Below are 6,465 nucleotides of genomic sequence, written 5' to 3' on the forward strand. Positions count from 1 at the left end.
TTATATTGTCATTTTGACAAGTTATACTCCCTCAAATCCACACTAATCGTGATATTGTACAATCTAATACATAATAAGAAGAAAACAAATATGAATTACCATATAAATGACACTTTCCAATTTGTGAAAGTCAATACCTGCTCCAAATAATATTCAAACTTAGAATCAATTGACTTAAAAAATAATATCCAAACATATAGAATTCATCAATGATTATTCTACTAATATATATAACGAGAACCAAAACTAGAGAAAGCAAAACTCATAGTTAAGATGAGTTCCAACTCCAAACAATCTCAGTTTCCCACAGAGGTTGAAAAAGTTGATGATGCATATATATCTCTCTGCGTTGTTATTATGTTTTAGTAGGATTTTTCCTGCAATATTAAATGCTCCTATTGATCTCAATTTATTTGATATCATAGCTAAGTTACAAAGTTCAAGTGAATATTCTACCTTTTCTGCTTCTGAAATTGCTTCTGAGCTTCCAAATCAACACCCTGAATTGGCTGAGAGGCTTGAACGTATGTTGACTGTGTTGGCTAGTTACTCTCTTCTCACTTGTTCCATTCGTAGCAATGAAGATGGTAACAAAGAAAGAGTTTATGCTCTCTCATCAATTGGTCAATACTTTGCATTGGATAAAGATGGAGGCTCTTTAGGTCCACTCTCAGCATTAATCCATCGTGGATATCATCATGTTTGGTAATTAAATATTATTTATTCAAACTGTTCTTCAAGGAATACTATTTATTCTGGCTTTTAAGGGAAGAAGATCCTAGTAATTTGAAATTTGATCGAGAGATACGTAAGTATTGTTCAATACGATTATGTTGTTTCTTTTTTCAGGTATGATGTAAAAGATGCAATTATAAACCCTAACAACAATGACCATTTTCATAAAGTTCATGGATCACCAGCTTATAAATATTTGGAGAAATGAAAAGGATTCTTACGTTATATAAAGGATTTGAGGGAGTCTCAACACTGGTTGATGTAGGTGGTGGAGTAGGGAATGCTTTGAAACAGATTATATCTGAATATCCTTCAATAAAAGGCATTAATTTTGATTTACCTCAAGTGGTTCAAGATGCACCAACTCATCCAGGTAATATATATACATAAGAGTGTGTGTGTATATATTCTTCTCTTTTTATGAATTGAATAATTAGGAATCCTAGAAAGAATGGGATATCATTGTTTAGCCAAAATTAATAATTAGAAAATGCACATTAATCTTTGCTTGCAGGGATAGAGCATGTTGAAGGAAATATGTTTGAAAGTGTTCCAAGTGGTGATGACATCTTATACTAAAGGTTTGTGAGTACATAAGAGGGTTCAAATTTATATTTTAACTCACGGCCACGTGAAAATAAATCTTATTTAAAAGTCACATTTTTTGGTCGCTAATAAATTGGTCTTTTTTTTTTTTTATCAAGTTGTATAGTAGTTAGATTCACACATATAATATATGGAGAAATGGGAAATTTTAAGTTCAAATCCCGACCCCTGCACATAATATCTCTGGTAGCTATCAATCGAGCTACACTTACGGAATAATAAATTGATCTTTAAATTGGTCACTAAATGACTTTTGCAACTAATTTAGAGACCAATATGGATTTTGTCAATAATTTTAAGGATTCAATCTCTAAGTCAATTTATATGTAAACGATGATTTTTCGTGTGTGTTTGCCATCACGTTGGCAACTTTAATTGCGCTTCCTCATGCAGTTCCACCGTGAAAATAGTGAAGCTCTAAATTGGAGAGTTTGACAAAACGTGGTTTTGGTGGGTATCCACCGGGATGGCAAACAGACCCTTCATCTCTAAATTAATCATTAAATAAAGAGTTTCTAATAGTGATGGGTTGGCGAATAATTAATAATCCAGTTAATGTGACATAAAATATACACTCTCCGGTCACTATTATAAGTAAAATTTCACTTTTTAGGTTCATTCAATAAATGATGTATGTGGTCTATTTAATGAACCACATACATCATTTATTGAATGAATCTAAAAAGTAGATTTTTGCTTATAATAGTGACTGGAGGGTGTATGTCCTAACCACATTTATTGTATTTTTCTCTTTTCATTTTAGCTTGTATGTCACAATTGGGCAGATGAAGAATATGTGAAGTTTTTAAGAAATTGTCACAATAGTTTGCCAAAACATGGAAAGGTGATTGTTTTGGATTATATAATTCCAGAAGTCCCAAACCCAAGCAAAATTTCTAAGCATGCATGTGCTATTGACAATCTCATGTTTTTAATACATGGTGGAAAGGAAAGAACCGAAAATGAATTTCAAAACTTATGCATGAGCTCTGGATTTCCAAATTTCATATTGCTTGCAGTGATATCTCAGCTATGTCTGGAGTAATGGAATTCTATAAATAAAGATTACTGAACATTTCACTTGGATTTTCAATATGTTGTAACTTGTAATAAATATTCTTGAATGAACTTTAATATATGGATGAAGTAATGTAGAAATGCATAAAGAAAATTAGCACTCTATTTTACTTTGGTTAGATCTTATGTTCACTTTGATCATGTATAATGACAATAATAAACTACGAAATAAACAAATATTAGATTTACTTATTAGTGATAAGTAAACAAATATTATGTTCACTTTGATTTACTTATGCGACAAACTATTATTTTATGATTGGTCACATTGTATTCTAACTCTACTCAATCATTCATAAGTTGGAAATCTAGCATGTATAGCGAACCAAGTAACAAACAAAAAATTCAGATGAATATGATTATTACATGTCATTTTCCTACAACTAATTTTGGCAAAATCACCTCTTAAATTATACATTCGCTTAATAAGTTAGTTTTGAAAAGGTCTTTCATGCATCAAAAACTTTTTTAATAACCGATGAAGCTTGTGAAGATATTTCCATTAGTAGTACTTATTAGTATTCAGAGGTTGTATGGAAAAGTGCAATACAATGAAGTAACATGTACATGAATACTAGAAACCGACAAACTGTGATGCAATATATTCAAAGTCAGTGCAATAGGAAACAACAGAGTACTCATCACATGAGTAGAATGGTTTTGAGTGTCACTCAATGTATGATTTGGAGAGAAAGGAATGTTAGAAGATTTCAGTAAATTCATCAATCAGTTTACGAGCTCCTTAACCAAATCAAAAAGATAGTTTACATTTGTGGTTTGAAATCTAAGAAAAGATGAAGAGGTTAATGTTAAGATTGTGAGACCTTTAGCTTTTCTTGTATAGTTTGAGCTTAGCTCTTGTTTCTTAGTTTTTTGGATTCTTGTTGCCATGTAGTTTATAATAATTGTTTTGGTTAATGAAAGATATCTCTCTTTACAACAAAAGGAATATTACAACCTCTCTCCATGAGTCTTTCATTTGTAGGCATCTTATCAGACATAACCCTCCACGCAATTAAGGATCTAGAATGAGGTATGACAATACTCCAGATAGTCTTGGCCCAGTACAGTTTTTGAAAATGGTGGTCTATGAAAAGATATGCATCTTTGAGAGAGAGGTCACCAGAATAAGTATCAAACTTAATGCTTTCTCCATCTCCTATCAAAAAGCTAGAATTATCAAGGATGGTTGAATATTCATTTTTCACACTGCTCCAAATTGAAGAAAAGATGTGATGATTGATATGTTCCCTTTCCCTAAAAATGACTGTCCACTTCTCTTCTTAGTTGATTAGATTCCAACAAAGTTTCAAGTTAGAGGCTTCCTTGACTCCACAAGACTCGATCTCAAGCATTTTAAGATGTCCAAGATCTACGCATAGTGAATATGGAAAGATATATAACAAGCTTTGGCACATAGAAACATCCACCTTGCATAACTTTCCAAAGCTAATAATTTCATGAGGATCCTCATTCCATATGTGCTTAAATTTGGGTAAAGTAGACAAAGACAATCTTTTCAATTGAGAGTTTGCTTTTATCAATATTTCTTGTGACTTCATACCTTTCACATCAAACACTGCTTCTAATGAATCACAATCTTTTACTTCTAGTTCTTCCAATGTCTGTAGCACTTGCATTACATTTGATGGAAAAAGTACATGTGATAGAAAATCACACCTTTCCACGACAAGATGTTTCAAATTGCAGAACACATTGCAATGAAGTTGGCCATACCACACATCCTTTAGCTCAGGATAGTCAGATAATGCTAAGTACTTGAGTTTACCAAATGCAACCTGATCATTCAAATTAATAAATCAAAATTGCATTTAAGCAATCTAGTCTACTACAATACAAAATTGATCTAGATAGATTTTCTTAAACTTACCCAAAGTAAATAAATTGATGGATGATAATAAAATATACCTTATCACAAAACATTTTATTTATGGTTCTGTTGAGGTCACCCTCCCAATGATTTCCTTCATCAGTTTGTACATTTTGAAGATTTGTTGTTTTGGTAAATCCCAATGAAAAAAGTTCCATTCGAGGACATTCTTTGACAACTACAACTTCCAGCAATGGAAACTTAATGGGGCATGGGCATGAACAAAATCGACATAGCCTTTGTAAAGAAATTAGTTCTAGAGTTTGTAAACTGCAAAATACAATCTCATTTGTATCATCTGAAGGTGAAAAACAAAAGAAGGGGGGGGGGGGGGGGGGGGGGTTGAATTGTGTTTTCTTTTTCTCTTAAAAAATACTTCTTCTGATAAAACTTCAGAAGCAGTTTGAGTGCTTCTGATGAAATGATCAGAGTCAGATTGCAGCGGAAAAGAACAGAGCAGAGAAAAGAAAGACAAAGACACAAGCAGTTATCCTGGTTCCTTCCACAACACGGAAGTAGTCCAGTCCCCCTTGCACTTCCAAGGAGATTTCACTATAATCACAAAGATTACAACTGCTCAATACTTTCTAAGTATGAGACTTCACAAAAATGCTCAAGCACACACGCAAGAGTCTTCCAATGCTCAAGCACTAAGCAAGAGACTTCTAATGCTCAAGCACGCAGGCAAGAGACTTCTGATCAAACAAAAATACAGAGAATTGAGTTTGAGTTGAACACTTGATATACAATCAGTGGTGTTCACAATACAATACAATAAAGACTCTAGACTTTGAATTTCTAAGATGTATCAAATCAGTGCAGAAATTCAGTGTGCTTTGTAGAATCAAATTGACAGAGTTTTGACGCTTTTTAACTTGTGTATCTCTCACTTTTATCTTCAAGTCTTCACTCCTTTATATAGAGGTGTGAAAGAGACGTTGAGATAATCAGCACGTCTAAAGAGTCGTTTGAAATCCTTTGATTATCCACCAGTAATCATTTGCCTGATTTGGGTGTAGTCCTTTGAAGAGTAAGCTTCAAATTCATTCCCATCTTGAACGTACAACTTCTGCAGGCATGGCTGTTGTCTTGTCTTGTAGCGTAGACAGAAAACAGAGTAGTGGAGGTAGTGGTTGTACACTTGTACTTTGTCAACTATATTAACGAGAGACAAGTGCTTAGTGCTATCCAATATATCCGTTGATAACTCCCTTTCAATTCTTCGTTCTTCTTGGATAAGACTGAATTGAGAATCAGCTACTTTGAATCTTCAGTTTGATTAAAGGATCAAACGTAGCTTCTGGTGAAGATATTGCTTCTGATGAAAACTTTTGCTTCTGATGACCTTCTGCTTCTGATGACGTCATCACTTCAGAAGCACTTCAGCTTCAGGAGCAGTTTTCTTCAGATGCTCAGAATTTCTTTTTCTTTCCATTGTGCTTCCAAGACCTATTGAAATAACTTGAGTAGCCTTTGGTCCTGTACACTTGAACAATTATTAGTAATAACCAATTGACAATTTTTAATACCTTGTTATCATCAAAACTTAATAAGGTTCATTGTGAAACACATTTTGTTCCAACAATCTCCCCCTTTTTGATGATGACAAACAATAGTATTTAAAATGTTCAATTGTTGTTGATCTAATTAATAAGTTGACCACTGGGATAGAGGTTTGTAAGCTCCCGCTGAGTCTAATAGATCTTTAAGGTGAGGTTTGTAAGCTCCCCCTGAGTTCTATTCTTATTAATTAAATTTCAATAAAATACTCATAAAAATAAATAATATCAGAAGTATTTAAAAAATAAATTTAGAAGTGGTTATAGTGGGGCTCAGTGCCTTAAAATACTATACATTTACTCCCCCTTTTGTCATCAACAAAAAGAATAAAAACAAAAGAAAGAGTATCAGAGCAATAAACATATAACCCTTAAAATACAGTATATCAGAGCACACAGCATTAAAAACAGTAAATATCATCAGAGTTAAAGCTCGTAAAACATATGATCCAGAAACAATGATAGTATTTATATATAGAAAAGTTAAGATACAAATGCAAGGCAACTAAAGTACTTAGAACAAAGATTAAAACAAGCAAAGAAAACTGGGTGTGCAACTAAGGTTGGGCTTGCTTATACATCTGTTCCAAGAGATAC

General features: G+C 33.0%; 1 pseudogene; it reads left to right on the forward strand.

Annotated features, from left to right (window-relative positions):
- Window positions 1–273: 273 nt before the first annotated feature.
- LOC11421985 (isoliquiritigenin 2'-O-methyltransferase-like) lies at window positions 274–2,539 on the forward strand (annotated as a pseudogene).
- Window positions 2,540–6,465: the final 3,926 nt, after the last annotated feature.

Source organism: Medicago truncatula, chromosome 1 (assembly GCF_003473485.1).
Source record: "Medicago truncatula cultivar Jemalong A17 chromosome 1, MtrunA17r5.0-ANR, whole genome shotgun sequence".
NCBI lineage: Eukaryota > Viridiplantae > Streptophyta > Magnoliopsida > Fabales > Fabaceae > Medicago > Medicago truncatula.